Genomic DNA, 23253 nt, shown 5'->3' on the forward strand with positions numbered 1-23253 from the left:
TATCTACTTTTTGTACCTGCAAAGTTTGTTGTTACTATCTATAAAGTAGAACATAACATCACTTATATTGACAATTTTAGTTGAAAATTTTTATTACTGCATGTTGTAATTAATAATACACATAAATATACATACATTCTAAAGGACAAGATACACCCCAGAATTGCATATTATTAGGGAAATAATAGGTAGAGTGGAATTTATGTGTCTTGAGGAAAACGCAAGTGATCCCAGAGACTTTATAGAGAAGTATAGGTTGGGGTTCATCCTACCAGAAAGTTAAGTGCATAGTCACAATGGATTAAAGGATATATAAGAGTGCTCTCTCTGGTCTAAACTTTTACTCTTTTTAATCTTCCATGGCATCGTTTTCCAATTCTCTCAAACTTCTCTGTATTCAACTCATTACTTTGGTTAGGTAATGAAGTGGGGGGTGGGGTGGGGGAGGAGGGAGAACAGGTACAGCTTGGTGTGGTAATTAACTACTCCAAAATCCCTGAGTCCATTGATAGGGGCTGAGATGGATCACATACACTTCAAATAAAACTGCCCTTTCCCCAACAGAAGCTAAGAGACAGATGATACATTAGATTAAGACCATTTTACATCTGTTTATTCTCATTGTTAGGAAGCCCTAGAAATCCATCTTTCCCTATGTGCTAATACTCATAGCCTATCAGCATAGCATCTGTTATAATATCTACCAGGACTACTCTATTATTCCATTTATGCCTATTTATGTCAGCCTCCAAAGAAGTCCCCAGACATCCAGGTCACCTCACCTCTCCTACACTCTAATCCCCATTGAGTTCCATATACCCCCATTCTGTTCTCTTTCCCTGCCTTTCTCCAACCTCTAAAATTCTTCCATGGTGCCCTTTGGAATTCGAGTTCTATTAGAAGTAAGATCTCCTGTTCCTCAACCAATTCTTTGAATATTCTTTTCATCTTCTCACTCCAAAAGAAAACTGGCTGTCTCCTAAATTTTCTGCTTTCCTGACATCTGTCTCAAGTGATGGCTTTGTTGTTCCATAGCTTTCTCACCACTGGGCCTGAGAGTGGAGAAGGTCTCTTCCTCACACCTTATTGCTGCTTCCAGACCATTCTCCCTTTTGTCCACCTACAACCTTTCAACATTGAATCTTGTGCCATCATATTATATCCATCATTGCTCTCTATTATTGCCAGCATTTACTGATTCCCAGTCTTTTCCTCTTATTTTCTCTGGTTTTACTTGTGGCTCATTTTCTAACATACGCATAATGATATGGCTTTGGAGTGATGGAGTGGAGGTCCAGAGCTGATGGCCAAGAAAGACTTCTTGAGATGTCTTTGATTCAAAAATATGGATGGGACCCATGGGCAGGAAGAGTTGCACTGGGGTTGTGAGGAGACACTGATTATATACTTGGGAGTTTGGGGAGGTAAAGGCAAGAAGTTTCCAAATCCTTTTGGATTTGCTAAAGAAGACTCACAGGATCCTGGAGGCCTAGCTATTGTCCAGCTAAGGTTGTTTTTCCCTTTAGCAAAGCATTTGTCTCAAGTATTTGTCAATGGGCTGCAGGTTACAAGGCAATTTAATTTTATCTATCGTTTGCTTTTGCCTTTGTTTCTCACGTCAGTAATTCTTGCTAATTTTAATATGAACACAAAGAATCCTTCCAACATCCTGACCTGTTAGTTCCTTGAACTCTTCTCATGGCTATAGCCTAGACTTTGTCATTAGTCTTAATTCCATAATCTTAATTTCTTATATCCTACTCCTTAACCAGCACCTCCTCTTAGCTCACCTCCTGCCATCTTTTTACCTCCACTGGGACCTACAGTTCATTGATCCACCACCTTTAAACTGTCTCTCTCTTTGTGACATCTTCATTATACTTCCTACCCGCCTCACTCATGCACAATCATAATCATCTCCCTGACATTCACTCTTGACTCTCTTGCCCCACCTCTCCTTTCATTGTACTGCTTCCTGAAACCACAGCCCACAGCTGGGTTGAATTCTTCCTTTTCTGGGTCTACAACCATGGAGCTTCCTTTGGCTGTAGAAAGAACATGGAACCATGCTGACTGGTCTCATTTAAATTCAATATGTAAACCTCAAGTGGGCCCTTACTGCTGTCAGGCAATCATAGTGGCCCATTTAGTCTCCCATTGTCTTTTACAACTACTTAACATTCCTTCTCTTCACTCAAACCCATAACAGTTTCTTCCGGTCATCACTCTCAACTTCCTCACCAAGAAAATTCAAGCAATAAAAAAGAGAAATTCCCTGGAATGTCCACCACCATCTCTGAATGTCATCAAACCCTCATACTCTGCTTCCCTGCCTATTGCTACAAATTAACTACCCATGCTCTATTTAAATACCCATGCTCTATTTCGTTCATCCTCTTGTGCACATGATCCCTTTCCCTCTTGTTACACAGTCACTTAACAGTTCTTTCTTCTACATATTTTCTTTGCTGTCTACTAGATAGTTCTCATCAACATGCAAACATACTGTTATTTTTCCCATCTAAAATCAAATCTCCTCTCGGCCTCATTCTGTCACCAGTTACCCCCCTTTTTCTTTAATCCTCATTAGTGCAAAACTTCTGAGACGAGTTGTCTGTATTGGCTGTCTTTAATTTCTCTTCTCTTTCTCTTCAACTAATTCCATTCAGGATGTCTCCTCAGCACTCCATAGAATTGACCCCTGTCAAGGTAACCAATGATATCTATATTACTACTTACTATATCTGGTGGCCAATTCCCAACTCTCATCTTGATTTATCTATGAGCACATTTTTGGGGGCTACAATATGGTTATTCGTATCTATCCACATATTTGACATAGTTGATCATGATGAGGGAATCAAAGGCAAACTGAGGGTAAAGCACAAGGTAATTCCCCCCCCCCCACTTTGGTATATATGTGATATGCCTCAGGCACTCCTGGATGCCCAAGAACAAAGGAAAGGGAAAAACAAATGGTTAACCTATAGAGATCACAGTCTGCAGGACCTGAGTCTCTATCAATTTGCAACTATTTTAATGATTTACAAGAAAAAAGGTAATCTCCAGAAATTTATAGACTCAACATCTCCCTCTATAGTGGAGGTGCCCTCCCCTCCATAGTGATGTGGGGAACAAAGGCAAGAAGAAAAAGTAGATAAAATTAAATTTCTTTATAACCTGCAGCCCATTGACAAATACTTGAGACAGGCAGAGTAAAACATTCTTTCAGGAAGTCCCAACTGTCTTAATGTGAATGCTTTGCTAGAGGGAAAAATAACATTAGCTCAACAACTGGCAAGGCCTCCAGTGTCTTGTGAGACTTCTTTAGCATATGAGAGTCCTTTTGGGAACTTCCCCTTGCTTTTACACCCCTCTCCCTCACCCCCCATAACTCCCAGGTATATAATCAGTCACTCCTCACAACCCCAGTGCAGTACTTTCTGCCCAAGGGTCCTGTCCCTGTGCTTTAATAAAACCACCTTTTTGTACCAAAGACGTCTCAAGAATTCTTTATTGGCTGTTGGCTCGGGACCCTACCACCACTCCAAAACCAAATTAATCACACCATTTTCCTTGATTCAATTTCTTCACCTGGTTTCCATTTCACCACCCTCTTTTGTTTTTCCTCATACCTCACTGTTAACTCCTCAGTCTCCTACTCCTCCTTTCTCTGAGCTTGTCATGTTAGAGTGCTCTGGGATTGAGAGCTTTTGATTCCTTGATCTTCTTTTTTCTATCTATACTCACTCAAAGCTGTCATCTATTATCAAGCCACTGGTTCATAAGTCCAGACTTTTCTTCTGGACTCTAGATTCATATATACAACTTTCTGCTAGACAACTTCATGTGGATGTCTACTGAACATGTAAAAATCATCGTGTAAAAGACTAAACTATGAATCCCCTCTCCTTTACCTGTAGCCTTTCCCATTTTGGTTGATGGCAATTCTGCCCTTAGGCTTACTTGCTCAGACCAAAATTCTTGAAATGATCTTTGACTTCATTTTGCCTCAGGTAGTTCTTACCCAATCCATTAAGAAATCTTTTTGCTCTGTTTTCAAATATATCTGAAAGCCAGAGTCCTTACAATAGTCTCTGAGGCTCTAGACACTCTGGCCTCTATTACCTCTCTGACCCATCACGTACTCTTCTACTTTCCCATTCTATTCCAGACATCGTTCCATATAAGAGGCTTTTTTCAACTGTTCTCTTTCTCTGGAGTGGTCTTGTCTCAGATGTTCAGCTGGTTTCTTTAAGTTTCTTGCTAAAATATTATCTTCTCAAGGAGACCTACTTCAAATAACACCCTTATCCCCATGCCCCCTATCCCCCATAGCCTGCTATATACAAGCTCAGAAATGAGAACTATCCCCTTAAAGGGCTCCTCCTTTTTCATCTCTATTTTCCAAATCAAAGATTTGCAAAATGTATAAAAGGGATATATTTACTCTGAGATAACTTGTACATAAGTAGTTTATACTTTTTTGAGTTTGTTTAGTTGAAATGGGATATATAGTAGGCAATTGTAAAAAAAAGCCTTTCTTGAAATGTGATAAAAATACCAATGATGCAAATTCTTAGAGACTGGGGCACTGTGGTAGAAACCGGTTAGGAATACAGATAACTGTTGTCCCAATAATAACAGTTACTAGGGAACTTTCCATAATTCAGCTATTCTGAATAGCTAATATTTACGGAATACCTAATAAATGTCAGGCATTTTTCTAAATGCTTTACATATAACATGTTCTTATGCCTCACAGGAATACTGTGAAGTATTTCCCTAGTGTCTTCATGGAGAAAGTGTGAAGGAAGGGCATAGGCAAGTGTGGAAGCAAGGACACATGAGCTTGTAGTCCTCTATGCTCCTAATTGGTTTTTCCAGTCCCAAGCTCTTACTTGAGAATCTGAAGGGATTGTGAATCAAGACAGAAGTGAGTGGACCTAACAGAAATGGTCAGGGCCAAAGGCACCGGGGTAACTCAGTCGGTTGAGTGTCCAACTCTTGATTTCAGCTCAGGTCATTATCCCAGGATTGTGGGATAAAGCCCCCACACTGGGCTCTGCACTGAGCATGGAGCCTGCTTGGAATTCTCTCTCTCTCTCTCTCTGCCCCTCTCCCCTGCTTCCTCGTGTGCTCTCTTGCTCTCTCTCTAAAATAAATAAATAAATAAACAAACAAACAAATAAATAAATAAAATGCAATGTTAGGAAAAAAAAAAAAAAAAGAAGTGGTCAGGGCCAGAAGAAACAAAACATTGAGGCAGAAACAATAGAAACATTCTGAGTGTTCCATCAGGGTTAAGTTTAATGGCTGCTACTGTCTTTTGCCTCAAATAAATGTAAATATTTATCATAAATACAACTCTTCTAAGTGGAAATGTCTCCTGAAATTCTGAGACTTGGGAGAAGAAGACCCAGCACCCTGCAGATGAAGAAGAACCAGAGTGTACAAAAATCTAGTTGGAGAATCGTGAATGAACTACAAATGCAAGAAGGAGGGAACAATGAAGTTGTAAAGGGTTAGCAAACCAGGGTTTTGTGTGGAGCACAATTTTGTCACCTCAATCTGCATTTTCTGCCCAACATGCCAAAGCTCGCTGTCAGGCACTGAGCACAGGTGAGTAGACTGGAAGGTAGCAGCCTCCATTTCATGCTCATTACTGATTCTCCTCCAATGTGGCAAGGATAAATGATGAAAATCAATGTTCTTATCCTTGACTCCTTTCTATCAAGCTTCCCCACGTTCAGTTTTGTATGAGGATGCAAAGAGCTCCGGTGCTTTTTGTGATAATGAAAAGATCTGATGGCATCTTTTGATATCCAAAGTTGTGAGAGCGATGTTTCAATGCATATTTTATCTTGACACTCTTCTGCCCTGTGGCTGTACTTGATGGGAAGGGACTACTGCTCCAGTAATGATTAATCAGTAACTGACTCACTCTGTAATTGGAAATGCAGCACAAGAAAGATAATGCAGCTTCAAAGACCTTTGTTTATGAAGTGTTTTATCATAATTTGAAAAATCTACTTGTTTTCACATAAACCTATGAGGTAGGTTATTGTCACTGCCATTCTAAAGATGAGAATGTGAAGCTTGGGTAGCTCCTACAAGGTCACAAGAGAAATTATTGGCTTAGGATGAGAACTCACAGTCCTTCTTTCACCAGATTATTACCCTTGGAGTCACATAATTATAGAGACAAATAGAATGACCAAACATAACGTGTTAAGCAGTGAGATAGGCATAGAAGTCTATTGATGCAAAAAGCTGAAAGGCAAAAGGGGCCATTATTCAGGCAACAAACATAGTCTGTGCCATGCTTTTAAGCCACTAAGGACAAGTAAAATGAATACATATTTGCTTTTTTCATTGTTGTTATTTGTGCTGTCTCTATTGCCTGGACACTGACCTTGATTTTAGGTTTGTAGGGTGACTCCACAGTAACTCTTATCATTAGTAGAAACCACCTAGGTAGGCTTGATGTTCCCATGGTGCTCCATGTTTTCATGCTTCATACTCAGAGGGCAAATGGTGAGTGGATAATTAACTGAGAAATAAGATCAAAACATAGTAGAGGTTTTAACAATATCATTCTGCCTTTCTTTTTAGAATCTTATGAGACATATTGCTCTCTTGAGAGAGAAGGACATTGAGGGTAAGAACAAAAGAGACTAGTTTATTATTTTACTTGATTTCCAAATGTGATGATTAACAAGGGGAGGTCTTTTCTATATTAGGTATGTGAACCATAGATGAAGCCTGAGATGAAGTCAGAAGAAAAGCTCAGGCTTTATGATTCAGAGAAGGAAATTATTTTACTTGGATTTGATGCTGAAGATTAAAAAAAAATTTTTTTTAATGCTTATTTATTTTTGAGACAGAGTGTGAGCAGGGGAGGAGCAGAGAAAGAGGGAGACACAGAATTTGAAGCAGGCTCCAGGCTCTGAGCTGTCAGCGTAGAGCCCAACTCTGGGCTTGAACTCACGAACTTTGAGATCATGACCTGAGCTGAAGTCAGACGCTTAACTACCTGAGCCAACCAGGCACCCCTGATGCTGAAGATTTAAAACAAAGGTCCTCATTGTCCCATTTTAATTGCTATACTGTCCAGGAGTGACAGGAGTGAAAAAAGGCAAGTGTAGTGGTGGGAACTTAGTGACAAAATACATGAAAGGGATGGCCTCTGAGTGCTGGCAAGAGCAGAGCTTGTGGACAGACATGGGAAAGACTAACCTATAATAGAGTAACAGCCCATTTAACTCATGTGTGAGAGAATAGGGAAACATTTCTAACCTCTGCGTGTCAAGAGTAAGAGCAATTATAAGTAGGAGAAAGGGTGAATGCATGTTGGTGTGGAAAAAGCCTTGGGAATTCATGTCAAGCTAAGATGGTGCAAGGTGGGAGGTGCCTGAGTGGCTCAGTAGGTTAACTCTTGATTTCGGCTCTGGTCATGATCCCAGGGTTGTGGGATCAAGCTCTATGTCAGGCTCTGCATTGAACATAGAACCTGCTTGGGACTCTCTGTCTCTCTCTCTGTCTCTCTCTGTCTCTGTCTCCCCCTCCCTCCCTCTGCCCCTCTTCCCCACTTGTGCTTTCTCTCTCTCTCTCTCTCTCTCTCTCTTTCTCTTTCTCTTTCTCTCTCTTTCTCTCTCTCTCCCTCTCAAAAACTAAAACAAAAAAAGATGGTGCAAGGAGAAAGCAGTTCCTCCTGCCTTCCTCTCCTTCAGGAGAAAAAAATCTCTGAGACTACTCAAGTATAGCAGTAGACCATTGCTGATTTTTCCCTATACATCAGGACAATTAGCAACTGAATATTTTGGGGGAGGGAGAGAAAATTGGCTAGGTTAGGCTGCCTCCTTTGTTTTCTTACAGTGCCTTGTCTCACCCACATAATTGTGCTTACAATGCAGTAGTTGTCTGTGTTCTTATCTATATCCCCCTTAGATGTAGACTCTATGAAGGGAGGGATCTTCTTGTCTGCTTTTTCAGTGTGGTATCTCCAGTGTCCGGCACACTGTGCTTGGCACTTAATAGATTAAGTGGCTGTTGGTTGTCCAAAGGAGCACATGTTGGATCAAGAAAAGGGCTGTACAGATGGGAGGAAAAAGTCAGTTTTTGTTTCCCAAATCTAATCCTATTGGTACTCTTTTGAGAGACATACAGTGTGTAATTAAGACCCAGACTGCCTAGGTTCCAAATCTAATTTTGTCGATTCCAGGATGTGTCATTACATGGCATTCCCTAACTATATCTGTGAATGGGGACAGTGACACTCACTTATATCAGTAGATACATCAGGGATATAAGTTTGGTTGTATGTGTAGAAAGCCCAAATAAGAGTACAACGACTCTTGAACAACATTATTTGAAGTGCACGAGTCCAACTGTACAGCGATTTTTTTTCAATAAATGTACAGTAGAGTAAATACATCTTCTTTATGACTTTAAAAAAAATGTTTATTTATTTTTGAGAGAGAGAGAGCATAAGTGAGGGAGGGACAGTGACAGAGGGAGACACAGAATCTGAAGCAGGCTCTAGGCTCTGAGCTGTCAGCACAGAGCCTGACACAGGGCTTGAACCCATGAGCCATGAGATCATGACCTGAGCTTAACCAACTGAGCCACCCAGACGCCCCCCTTATTACTTTATTAATAACATTTTCTTTTCTCTAGTTAGTTTTTGCACAAATACAATATATAATACATGTAACATACAAAATATATGTTAATCGACTATGTTATTGGTAATGCTTCTGGTCAACAGTGAGCTGTTGGCTCTATTATTAGCTATATATTATGATATATTATTAGCTATAAGTTTTTGGGGAGTCAAATGTTACACACAGATTTTCAGCTGTGCAATGTAGAGGGGGATTGGTGCCCCTAACCCCCACATTATTCAGGGGTCAACTGTAGTTCAAATAGGATAAGGGTTTATCTTTCACTACCTAATGAGAATTCGCTTGAGAGAGAGTTCAGAGCTGTGTGGCAGGTCTATGAAGTCATGACCCAGGCACTTTCTATTCTTTCTTTTGGTCAACCTTGGAGTGTGCCTTTCACTATGGTCACCTGGTGGGTGCTGGAGCTCCAGCTCTTGCATCTGCTCTCCAGGTGGGAAAAAGGAGATGAGTAAAAGCACACTTTATATGAGAGTGATTTATTTCCCTTTGAGGAGATTTCTCAGAAGTCTCAACCAAAAATTCCACTTGTATCTCATTGGCCAGAACTGTGTCACACGAATCCCCCATCTGAATAGGAGGCTGGAAAATGTGTCCTCTTTCTTTTAGCTGGGCATACTGCTACTCCCAAAATAAAGAGGATTAGGCTGGTAACAAAAATTAGGGATTGGATATTGGATAGGTAACTAACTGTTTTAGAGAGGATAAAGACACACACGGTTGGTACTCAGGAAATGTTACTGTAGCCACACTTACATTAGGCTTGGAATTGTAATTTAAAAATGTATATAAATGGTGGATATGTAGACTTGAACACTGGATTTAGAAGATAAGCCTTTTGAGTGGCTTCTCAGCACATGGATAATGATTAAAGTTGATAGGGTATTTGTTGTGAACCTGGACCTTTGCTTGTATTCATTCATTTAGCCCGTGACAGTGACTCTGAGAAGTAGTTACAGCTATTATTTCACTTTGTGGATGAGGAAACTGAGAGTTAAGTAGGATGCTACCATAACCATCAAGTGGTAGAGCTAGGTAAGATTTGAACTCAGGCAATCTGCTTTCAGAGTCTGTGCTCTTAATCACCATGTAAGTGAGAGAATGTCTTCCAATAAAAGTGAATTTTTAAAAATCTCATCTTCTCAAAAAATTTCCCAGTTTTCTGGATGGAATAAGTTAACCATAAAATCTTACAGATTCATTAAAACTTGTTGTGGCTCTGTGATACCATGTTCAAAATAAAGAATAAATAGCAGATGGTGATATCTGTTAGAATATAAACCCAATAAGGGAAAAGACTGCCATTTTTCTGGCTGAAGGAAGTGCCTAATTTAGTGTCTCAAATATTGTGAAAGTACTTGGCAAATCACATTTGTTAGTGAAGCCCACACCACACTTTAACTTTCCCAGTTATCAAGCCTCAACATATAAATATGCTACAATTTAAGAGCTTCCTTTACAGATGGAATATTCTCGTCTTTAGTCAAAATGAGAACATGCTGTTTGTAAAAGCATTTAAAGCTGAATGATCACCAACCAAACAGCTTGAAAGAAAAGGCACATATAATCAGATTGCACATATACATACGTATGCATTTTACATGTATATATTATAAGCAGTCATGCTTGTAAAAGAACAGATTACCTGATTATTTTCAGAACATCTATCAGGAGAGGAGGACATTACCCAGGCACCCTTCAAGGAGGACACAGATGGTAGGTAGCCACAGACTAAGAGAAGTGCAAGTTATCTACACAAGGTCAAGCAAAACAAAGCTTTGAGCCATGTCAGTGTTAGAAGGAAGGCGATTGAAATGCAAATATAAGAGGGAAGGAGGAGGTAGCAATTACAGGACCCTGTCAATGACCAAATAATTATCAGTATTAACCTTGACTGCAAAGGCAGGAGGGGTGGTTGGCATTTATATCCTTTTCACTTTCTCTTGCCAACATACAACGGGTTAGCAGTGGAGTGGGTGGCCTCTTGTAACTGCTTCTGATTGGCTGATTTCACATCCTTCGAAAGGGGAAGGCAGGGGAAACTGCAGGTGGGTTTACAGGACCTGTTTCATAAATTGGAGACCGGATGCCATTTCTACTATAATTAATTCCAGGGGGGTTGCTCTTTCCCATTCTCCCCTCCTTTGTGTTTTGCTAGTGAAAGCCAATCATGTTGACCCTTCACTCTGCTCTCAAAGAAACCCCTCTGCCAGGGCTGGTGGTTACTGCTTTCAGCCACACACACACACTCAGGAATCAGTAAGTATTTCTCTGACTAGTTTGCATCTTTACCTCTGGACTTCATGGTTTGAGTGGTTGTTCTTTTCTTCGTGTTTGCACATCTACTGTCATAAGTCACTAAGAGAGCCAAATGAAGCCTGCCAATTCCATTCAAGCCCTCTGTGGTATTCATTGGCTGGTTCATAAGCTGCAATCTGTCTAGTAGGGGTGGTCAGGAGATCATGTGCTACTCTTGGTGTGGGGGAATCACATAATAAAACTAATCTACAAAAAGAATATCACCTCTTGTGACATATCGTGAATGCTGTTGTTATTGTTGAAAATTTTAGAACAATGATCTTAGCTAGACAATATCATGAAAGTATAGGAAATCAACTGCCTTTTGATTTCAGTTGAGGGGTGCCTGAGTGGCTCAGTGGGTTAGGTGTCCAGCTCTTGATCTTGGCTCAGAACATGATCTCATGGTTCCTGGGTTCCAGCCCCATGTCGGGCCTGTGCTGACAGCACAGAGCCTACTTGGGATTCTCTCTCTCCCTCTTTCTCTGCCCCTCCAGGCAATGAGTGTGCTCACACTCTCTCTCTCAAAAATAAACATTAAAAAAAGTATCATTGATTTCAGTTGAGGAGAGAAATTTTATCCTGTTATCTTGTCATTCTTTGTAGTTTTTGAAAATGTGTGTAATTTCCATGAAACTATATTTTCCTGAGGCTAGCAGAGATGAATGAGGACAAGAGGACAGTGATACGTATTTCTTTCTTTCTTTTAATGGAAGTTTTACTTGGTATGTTTTATCAAAACTTTGTAAAAGATATAACTGATGTTTGGAATTTTAAAAACATCCACTTTAAAACCTCTTTACAAAAATTTATTTTCATGACATCAGGATTTTTGCTTGAGCAAAACTGTTTAAATGTATTTCCATGGTAATAGGATAAAAAATATTGAATAGGTAGTTAAATCTGATTTTTCTGATTATTAAAGGAAAATAGCTACTTATGTATCTTTGGGCATTCTGATTCTTGGTATCTATTTTCCCTTTAGAAATACCCATACTTCATTAATTTGGGTGATGTTAATTGGCAATATGTCATAGTTCAGGCTGAGTAAAATTCTTCTAGCCAGGTCTTAAATCAATGGTACAGTAAATAGGTTGAGAAAACAAGATTGTAGAAAGAATGTGTCAAAGAAAAAGCAGAATACAATTTTTAACTATTCACTTGTTGTCTATGTAGAAGTAATTTGGAATCATATTTGTATTAAATAACTCAGTGGTTACAAGGCTTTTCTATTTCACCTACAAATGAGGGACACTTTATTCAGCAAATATGTGTTGACAATCTATCTGGTTCCAAGAACTGTGATTGGCATATCAGAATGAATCGGAGAGATCTCCATCTTGGAAAAACTCAAAGTCTAGTGACATGATAGGCAGGAAATAAGTCACAATAAAAATAGTTAATATTCTTGAATGTGTATCAACAAAATGTATATGTTACTGTTTACAGGAGTCAAAAAAGCCTTAAGTATTTATTCAGGAAGTGACATTTAAATTGGATTTTGAGGGGAGGAGTAAGAAGTTTAGGGTGAATGAAGTTAACGGATAGTGTACTGGGCAGAAGGGAAAAGGTCAGTACTCCAGAGTTGTGAGATGGTCTGTGCATGTGTGGATTGGTATATCTGAATGGCCTCCAGTGTCTCGTATGTTGGCCTGCTATATCCTTGTGGGATGTAACTTAGACTGTACAGTATGTGGGTACTAGTGCTGGTTAAGTGGAAAGAGACAAGGCTGGAAAGGGAGGTTGGGACCCTAGACCTCAGGGTCCATGTTTCCTCTCCTCTACCCTCAGGGGCACCATGGGGATTAAAGTTTGAGAAGCAGCAGACCAATGAAAAAAGCACTGAACTTACCATATCTCAAGCTTTCTGGGCTAGTTTATATAAAATGGTGTAATCATACCTACCTCTCAGGACCAGTGGGAAAATAAATTTAGGAAAAACATGTAAGTGCCTAGCAAATTATTTAGTACATAGTTGACTTAGCTTCTCTCCCTCTTAAAATGCTATTTACAAGAATCCTCCAGGAACTGTTTTTGTAAGTGAACGTTCTTCCTACTTGAAATTTGTTTTGTAAATATGAGTTATGGCTTAAATTGAAGTAATCTTTCAAATCTCTTTGATTTTAGAAACATGAGTAGAGAATCTTGAAATTAGAAGGTTTGGATCTTTAAGCTAAATTGAATCTATCTTTTTTGATGTAGACTGGATTTAAACTCATGTAAAATTTTTGCAAAATTTCTTCTTCTTGGCCTCATTTTTCAAGAAATAAGAATAACCTATTTCTAACCAGTCTCCAACAGGATACTTTGAAGGATAAAGTAATGTATCAAAAGTGATTTGAAGAAATCCACATAAAAATAATCCAGGGCACCTGGGTGTCTCAGTTGGTTAAGCGTCTGACTTCAGCTCGGGTCATGATCTCACAGTCTGTGAGTTCGAGCCCCACGTCAGGCTCTGTGTTGACAGCTCAGAGCCTGGAGCCTGCTTTGGATTCTGTGTCTCCCCTTGTTTCTGCCCCTCCCCTACTCATGCTCTGTCTCTCTCTGTCTCTCAAAAATGAATAAATGTTAAAAAAATACTTAAAAAAATAACCCACAAAATCCTCAATCAGGTAAATGTGGGTTATTTTAATTTTTTTTAATTAAAAAAAATTGAACTGTAGTTGACACAAATGAATGTTGCATTAGCTTCATGTGTACAACATAGTGATTCAACAACTTTTCTTTTTTTCCTTCAAAGTTTTTATTTAAATTCAAGTTAGTTAACATATAGTGTAGTATTGGTCTCAGGAGTAGAATCCAATGATTCATCATTTACATATAACACCCAGTGTACATCCCAACAAGTGTCCTTCGTAATACTCGTCACCCATTTAGCCCATCCCCCCATCCACCTCCCCGCCAGCAGCTCTCAGTTTGTTGTTTATAGTTAAGAGTCTCTTATGGTTTGTCTACCTCTCTGTTTTCATCTTATTTTATTTTTCCTTCTCTTCCTCTATGTTCATCTGTTTTGTTTCTTAAGTTCCACATATGAGTGAAATCATATGGTATTTGCTTTCTCTGACTTATTTCACTTAGCACTCTAGTTCCATCCACGTCATTGCAAATGGAAGATTTCATTCTTTCTGATGGTTGAGTAGTATTCCATTATATATATATACTATTATATATATATAATGGAATATATATATTGGAATATATATGGAATATATATATGTATATATATAATGGAATATATATATAAATATATATGGAATATATATATGTATACATATAATGGAATATATATATATAAATATATATGGAATATATATATGTATGTATATATATACACCACAATACCACATCTTCTTTATCCATTCATGATTCAATGATTCTTTTTTTTTTTTTTTTTTTTTTTTTTTAGAGGAAAAGGGAGAGAGCATAAGCAGGGGGGGGGGGGGGGGGGGGCAGAGAGAGAGAGAGAGAGAGAGAGAGAGAGAGAGAGAGATTGTGCTTGAGAATCCTAAGCAGGTTCCATGCTCAGCATGGAGCCTGACATGGGGCTCAATCCCACGACCCTGAGATCACAACCTGAGCTGAAATTAAGAGTCAGATGCTCAACTGGCACCCCAGTGATTCGACAACTCTTTATGCTATTCTGTGCTCACAAGTGTAGCTACCACTTGTTACCAAATAACGCTATTATAATACCATTGACTATATTCCTTATGCCGTACCTTTTAATCTCATGACTTTTCATTTCATAACTGGAACCCTGTATCTCCTGTTTTGTCCATTCCTCCACCCCCTTCCCTTTGGCAATAGTTTGTTCTCTATATTTATTAGTCTGTTTATGCTTTTTTTTGTTTGTTTTGTTTTTTAGATTCCACATAAAAGTGAAATCATATAGTATTTGTCTTTCTCTGTTTGCTTATCTCACTCAGCATAATACACTCTAGGTTCATCCATATTCTCAGAAATGGGAAGATCTCATTCTTTTTTATGTCTGAGTAATATTCCATCACATACATGCGTATGTATATACATATATACATAATAAAAATATATATTTATTCCCCATCTTCTTTATCCATTTATGTATTGATGAACACTTGGGTTGCTTCCATATCTTGATTATTGTAAATAATGCTGCAATAAACAGGGATGCAAATATATTTTCAACTTAGTATTTTCATTTTCTTTTTTTAAGATTGTTTTTTTAGTAATCTCTATACACAACATGGGGCTTGAACTCACAACCCCAAGATCAAGAGTTGCATGCTCCACCCACTGAGCCAGCTAGTTGCCCCATGTTTTTGTTTTCTTTGGGTAAATACCCAATAGTTGAATTACTGGATTGTATACTATTTCTATTATTAGTTTTGGTTTTTTTAGTTCTTTGAAACTCCATGCTGTTTTCCACAGGGGCTGCACCAAATTACATTCCACCAATAGTGAATGAGAGCTCCCTTTTCTCGATATCCTTGTCAAACTTGTTATTTCTTGCCTTTTTTATTCTAGTCATTCTGATAGGAGTAAGGTATATTTCATTGTGGCTTTGGCTTGCATTTCCCTGATGAAGATTAGTGATGTTGAGCATCTTTGCAGGTATCTGTTGGCCATCTCTATGTTTTCTCTGGAAAATTGCCTACTCAGGTCCTCTAAACCATTTTTTTAAAGTTTATTTATTTATTTTGAGACAGAGAAAGAGCACAATTGGTGTAGGGGCAGAGAGAGAGGGAGGGAGAATCCCAAGCAGACTCTGAGCTGTGAGGATGGAGCCCGACATGGAGCTTGATCCTACAACCTGTGAGACCAGACTTGAGGTGAAACCAAGATTCTATCACTTAACTGACTGAGCGACCCAGGTGCCCTCTTCTAACAATTTTTTGATCACATTATTTGTTTTTTTTTTTTTTTTGTTTTTTTGTTTTTGAGTTGTATAAGTTCTTTGTGTATTTTAGATGTTAACCCCTTATTGGATGTATCATTTGAAAATATCTTCTACTCAGTGAGTTGTCTTTTTGTTTTGTCAGTGGTTTCCCTCACTGTCCAATATTTTATTTTTGCTTTTCTTTCCCTTGCCTGAGGAGACATAACTAGAAAAAGGTTGCTTTGGCGGATAAGAGATTACTCCCCATGTTTTCTTCTAAGAGTTTTATGATTTCAGGCATCACAATTAGATTTTAATCTATTTTGAGTTTATTTTTGTGTATGGTATAAAATTGTGGTCCAGTTTCATTCTTTTGCATGTAACTGTCCAGTTTTCCCAACACCATTTATTAGAAAGACGTCTCTTCCATTGTATAGTCTTGCCTGCTTTGTCATAGATTAACTGACCTTGTAAGTGCTAGTTTATTTCTGGGCTCTCTATTCTTTTCCATTGATATGTGCCTGTTTTGTGCCAGTACCATACTGTTTTGATGATTATAGCTTTGTGCTATATCTTGAAGTCAGGGATTGTGATACCTCCAGCTTTGCTATTCTTTCTCAGGTTTGCTTTGACTGTTGTTTTAATTCTTAATACCTTAACACATCTCAATAATCTGTCTTTGGGAAATAAATTTCTGGATGAAAATGCAAGTTTGTAAAAGCTTTGATTGTTTCCTTAAAGATGGTAAATACTCAATTCCAAATGTACTTTAGAGATTATTCTTTTTCATTTGTTACAGCTAGGCTATGGGGGGGGGGAGCTAGAGCAATGCTTTTTATATTTATTTTGCTAAAATAAATATGAATTTATTCTTACAGTTCTTAGTGTGTTGGCCAAGATCATCAGTCAGTTCAATAGCAGTTAGTACATCTTGTAACAACTATTTTCAAAATAGTCCTAGATTTTAGGAAGTTGTCTTAATTATTTATCATCATACATAAGGGCTAATTTCTGATTTGTAATCTTACCATAAGAGCAATGATTGATAAAGTACACAGTTAACTAAGATAGACCTTTCCCTGATGTTACCCATTTTTCTTGGTCATTACTAGTTGCTCTAACTCTTGGTTTCATGAGAAGCTGACATTTTCTATTTGTGATTTTAATGGTGATTACTTTGTCCTTGATTGCTTCCATGCATATGTCTGTGGCCTAATGAAACTGCTTGTGTTCCTGTGGCCATAACCAGTGCATTTTAGGATGTAAACTGGAGTTATGTCCAATGATCAGTTTATAAAGGTTGTAAACATTTAGGTTTACACTAAACAGCAATATCAGTAGCTCCTGTGAACATTTTTTTTTAATTTTCTTATATGATATGCAGGGTATTTTAGTTGTGATGTTTAGATGTTGCAGAAGACACGTTACTATCATTACATTGCCATAGTACCTTTTAGAATTTGCTTGAAACTTTTATAGTGTGGTAAAATGGTATCATGGTTTATGTATTGCTTTAATTTCTTGCTTTAACTGAGAGGTTTTAATATTATCTCCACAGGAAAATAAAATGTTTTTCAACTAAATGATAATAACATTAGTATTAGCAGTCATCATTATTTTGTTACAGGGTTTAGTACTGAACCTTATGCATCTAATTTAGCATTATTTTGTTGTGACATGAAAGAGAAAGTATGAGGGAAAAACCTCAGTAATGTACATGCAATATATTTGTTTCACCATTCACCCCTAAGAACACTTGTAATTTGACCTTCACGGGAGCTATAAAATGTTAGACTAAAACAAGATCATCATGTGGTATTTACCTAAGGCAATACATTATTTTAGAATCATTTTTAATGTAAACATTATAATGATAAAATTAGAAAAATCTACTTGTTATGCTGATGACCTTAAAATGTGAATTATAAATCATTATCAGTCATCGCTTTAACTATTTCTCTACTTTATGTTCTCAAATGGAAAAATAATTGTCACTTTAAGGAATTCTATTTTGTTATCATATGGTGGTGCAGGAATTTCCTAAAAGGAAAATGAACATTTTCTGAAAGGGAATTGATTACCAAATATACGTTTAACAACCTTGAATACTTTTTGGCTGGGTCCCTGACAAAGAATGAATGAACAAATATTTACTGACTGTCTCCTATGGGCCCAACCCTGTACTAGGCAAGGAGGAGGTAGCAGTCAGCCAAAGTGACTGCTTTTATGAGTTTATATTCTATAGCCTAGAATGGTCTGCTTTGCAATACTTTCCAAAACCCCAGTTGATAGAAGTATTGTTTGAACTACAGTGATAATCTGCTATTTTCCTATTGGGAAACTCTGACCAATGGTTGTTTCAGATTCCTGTTTTTTTTTTTTTTTTCTTCAATGTTTATTTATTTATTTTTGAGAGAGAGAACACAAGCAGGAGAGGGGCAGAGACAGAAGGAGACACAGAATCTGAAGTAGGCTCCAGGCTTTGGGCTGTCAGCACAGAGCCTGACGCGGCTCAAACTCCCAAGCCTGGAGATCATGACCTGAGCCAAAGTTGGACTCTTAACTGACTGAGCCACCCACGTGCCCCCAGATTCCTGCATTTTTAATGACATGAAAGTTGCATTTGGAATTAGATAGTAGCCATGTGGTCATGCTAGGGATTCATGAATCCCTATGGAATGAGAATTATTCATCAAAACTTCTAGATGGTCTAGGTCAGTGGTTCTTTTTTTTAAAAAATTTTTTTTAAACACTTATTTATTTTTGAGACAGAGAAAGACAGAGCATGAATGGGGGAGGGTCAGAGAGAGAGAGGGAGACACAGAATCTGAAACAGGCTCCAGGCTCTGAGCTGTCAGCACAGAGCCCGACATGGGGCTTGAACTCACAAACCGTGAGATCATGACCTGAGCCAAAGTCGGACGCTTAACTGACTGGGCCACCCAGGCACCCCTGTCTAGGTCAGTGGTTCTTAAACTTTAGAGTACATTTGAATCAACTTTGAAACTTGTCAGATGTAGATTCCTGACCCCACTTGGAGAAATTAAGATTCTTTTTTTTAATCTCTTTCTTTCTTTTAAAAATTTAAATCCAAGTTAGTTAACATATAGTATAATAATGGTTTCAGGAATAAAATTTAGTGACTCATCAGTTACATATAACACCTAGTGCTCATCCCAGCAAGTGCCCTCCTTAATGCCCCTTGCTCATTTAGCCCAGCCCCCCACCCAACACTCCACCAGTAACCCTCAGTTTGTTGTCTGTAGTTAAGAGTCTCTTATGGTTTGCCTGCCTCTTTGTTTTTATCTTATTTTATTTTTCCTTGCCTTCCCCTATATTCATGTGTTTTTTTTTCTTAAATCCCACTTACATACAACACCCAGTGCTCATCACAACTAGTGTTCTCCTTAATAGTCATAACCCATGTAATTCATCCCCCTGTCGACCTCCCCTCCAGCAACCCTCAGTTTGTTCTCTATAGTTTAGAGTCTGTTTTATAGTTTGCCTCTCTTTTTCATCTATGTTCATCTGCTTCATTTCTTAAATTCCACATATGAGTGAAATCGTACAATATTTGTCTTTCTCTGACAGACTTATTTTGCTTAGCATAATGCACTCTGGTTCCATGGCAAGATTTCATTCTTTTTTAATCACTGAGTAATATTTCATTATATATATATACATATATACATTATATGTATATACACACACCACATCTTCTTTATCCATTCATCAGTTGATGGGCATTTGGGCTCTTTCCACAATTTGGCTATTGTTGATAGTGCTGCTATAAACATTGGGGCATGTGTACCCTTCAAATCAGCATTTTTGTATTCTTTGGATAAATACCTAGTAGCGATAATTGCTGGATTATAGCATAGTTCTGTTTTTAATTTTTTGAGAAACCTCCAAACTATTTTCCAGAGTGGCTACACAAGTTTGCATTCCCACCGGTAGGGCAAAAGGGTTTCTCTTTCTTTTCATCCTAGCCAACATCTGTTCTGCCTGAGTTGTTAATCTGAGCCATTCTGACAGGTGTGAAGTGGTATCTTATTGTGCTTGTGATTTGTATTTCCCTAATGGTAGGTGATGTTGAGCATCGTTTCATGTGTCTGTTAGCCATCTGGATGTCTTCTTTGGAAAAGCATCTATTCATGTCTTCTGCCCATTTCTTCACTGGATTATTTGTTTTTCGGGTGTTGAGTCTGATAAATTCTTTATAGATTTTGGATACTAACCCTTTATCTGATAGATCATTTGCAAATATCTTCTCCCATTCTGTTGGTTGCCTTAGTTTAGCTGATTATTTCCTTTACTGTGCAGAAGTTTTTATCTTGAAGTCCCAATATTTCATTTTTACTTTTGTTTCCCTTGTCTCTGGAGACATGTCAAATAAGAAGTTGCTGCGGCTGAGGTCAAAGAGGTTGTTGCCTATTTTCTCCTCTAGAATTTTGATGGTTTTCTGTCTTACATTGAGGTCTTTCATCCATTTTGAGTTTATTTTTGTGTATGGTGTAAGAAAGCGGTCCAGGTTCATTCTTCTGTATGTCGCTGTCTAGTTTTCCCAACATCATTTTATAAACTGTCTTTTTCCTATTGGATATTCTTTCCTGCTTTGTCAAAGATTAGTTGGCCATATTTTTGTGGGTCCATTTCTGGGTTCTTTATTCTGTTTCATTGATCTATCTATGTGCCTGATTTTGTGCCAGTAGCAAACTGTCTTGACAATTACAGCTTTATAATATAGCGTGAAGTCCGGAATTGTGATCCCTCCAGCCTGGTTTTCTTTTTCAACATTCTTTTGGCTATTCAGAGTCTTTTCTGGTTCCATACCAATTTTAGAATTGTTTGTTCTAGCTCTGTGAAGAATGGTGGTGTTATGTTGATAAGGATTGCATTGAATACATGGATTGCTTTGCGTGGTATTGACATTTTAACAATATTTGTTCTTCTGATCCATGAGCATGGAATGTTTTTCCATTTTTTTGTGTCTTCAATTTCTTTCATAAGCTTTTTATAGTTTTCAGTGTACAGATATTTCACCTCTTTGGTTAGGTTTATTACTAGGTATTTTATGGTTTTTGGTACAATTGTACATGGGATCTATTCCTTGATTTCTCTTTCTGCTGCTTCATTTTGGTGTATAGAAATGCAACCGATTTCTGTACATTGATTTTATATCCTGCGACTTTGCTGAATTCATGGATCAGTTCTAGCAGTTTTTTTGGTGGAGTCTTTTGGGTTTTCCACATAGAGTATCATGTTGTCTGTGAAGAGTGAAAATTTGACTTCCTCCATGCCTATTTGGATGTCTTTTATTTCTTTGTTGTTGTCTGATTGCTGAGGCTAGGACTTTCAACACTGTGTTGAATAACAGTGGTGAGAGTGGACATCCTTGTTGTGTTCCCTAACCTTAGGGGGAAAGCTCTCAGTTTTTCCCCATTGAGAATGATATTAGCAGTGGGTCTTTTGTACATGTCCTTTATGATCTTGAGGTATGTTCTTTCTATCCCTACTTTCTTGAGGGTTTTTATTGAGGAAGGATGCTGTATTTTGTCAAATACTTTTTCTGCATCTATTGAAAGGATCATGTGGTTCTTATTCTTTCTCTTATTAATGTGATGTATCACATTGATTGATTTGCAGATATTGAACTAGCCCTGAATCCTAGGAATAAATCCCACTTGATCGTGGTGAATAATTCTTTTAATGTATTGTTGAATCCAGTTTGCTAGTATCTTGTTGAGAATTTTTGCATCCATGTTCATCAGGGAAATCGGTTTGTAGTTCTCCTTTTTAGTGGGGTCTTTGTCTGCTTTTGGAATCAAGGTGATGCTGGCCTTATAGAATCAGTTTGGAAGTTTTCCTTCCATTTCTATTTTTTGAAACAGCTTCAAAAGAATAGGTGCTAACTCTTTAGATGTTTGGTAGAATTCCTTGGAAAAGCATCTGGTCTTGGATTCCTGTTTGCTAGGATATTTTTGATTACTAATTCAGTTTCTTTGCTGGTTATGGGTCTGTTCAAATTTTCTATTTCTTCCTGTTTCAGTTTTGGTTGTTTGTTTCTAGGAATTTGTCCATTTTTTCCAGAATGCCCAATTTGTTGGCATATAATTGCTCATAATATTCTCTTTTATTGTTTGTATTTCTGCAGTGTTGGTTGTGATCTCTCCTCTTTCATTAGTGATTTTATTTATTTCGGTCTATTCCTTTTTCTTTTTGATCAGTCTGTCTAGGGGGTTATCAATTTTGTTAATTCTTTAAAAGAACGAGCTCCTGGTTTCATTGATCTATTCCACTATTTTTTTTTTAATTTTAATATCGTTGATTTCTGCTCTAATCTTTATCATTTCCTGTCTTCTGCTGGTTTGGGGTTTTATTTGCTGGGTTTTTTCCAGCTCTCAAAAATTTTTAAATGTTTATCTTTGAGAGACAGAGATGCAGACAGAGTGTGAGAAGGAGAGGGCAGAGAGAGGGGGAGACACAGAATCCGAAGCAGGCTCCAGGCTCTGAGCTGTCAGCACAGAACTCAATGAAGGGCTTGAACCCACAAACTGTGGGATCATGACCTGATCCGAAGTTGGACGTTCAACTGACTGAGCCACCCAGGTTCCCCTTCCCAGCTCTTTAAGGTGTAAGGTTAGGTTGTGTATCTGAGACCTTTCTTCCTTCTTTAGGAAAGCCTGGACTGTTATATACTTCCCTCTTATGACTGCCTTTGCTGCATCACAGAGGTTATGGACCATTGTGTTTTCATTTTCATTGACTTCCATGTACTTTTTAATTTACTCTTTAATTTCGTGGTTAACCAATTCATTCTTTAGTAGGATGTTTTTTAATCTCCAAGTATTCAAGGTCTTTCCAAATTTTTTCTTGTGGTTGTTTCGAGTTTCATAGCATTGTGGTTTGAAAATATGCAAGGTATGATCTTGATCTTTTTGTACTTGTTGAGGGCTAATTTGTGACCCAGTATGTGATCTATTCTGGAGAATGTTCCATGTGCACTTGAGAAGAATATGTATGCAGCTGCTTTAGGATGAAATGTTTTGTATGTATCTGTTAAGTCCATCTGGTCCAGTGTATCACTCAAAGCCATTGTTTTCTTGTTGATTTTTCTGCTTAGATGATCTGTCCATTGTTGTAAGTGGGGTGTTAAAGTCCCCTATTATTATTATTATTATTAATGAGTTTCTTTATATTTGTGATTAATTGATTTATATATTTGGGTGTTTTACATTGAGGGCATAAATATTTACAATTTTTAGATCTTCTTAGTGGATAGATCACATAATTATGAGGCAATGTCCTTCATCATCTCTTGTTACGGTCTTTATTTTAAAATCTAGTTTGTCTCATATAATATGCCTACTCCAGCTTTCTTTTGATGACCATTAGCATGATGCTTCTCCATCCCCT

This window comes from Panthera uncia, chromosome B1 (assembly GCF_023721935.1).
Source record: "Panthera uncia isolate 11264 chromosome B1, Puncia_PCG_1.0, whole genome shotgun sequence".
NCBI classification, from domain to species: Eukaryota; Metazoa; Chordata; class Mammalia; order Carnivora; family Felidae; genus Panthera; species Panthera uncia.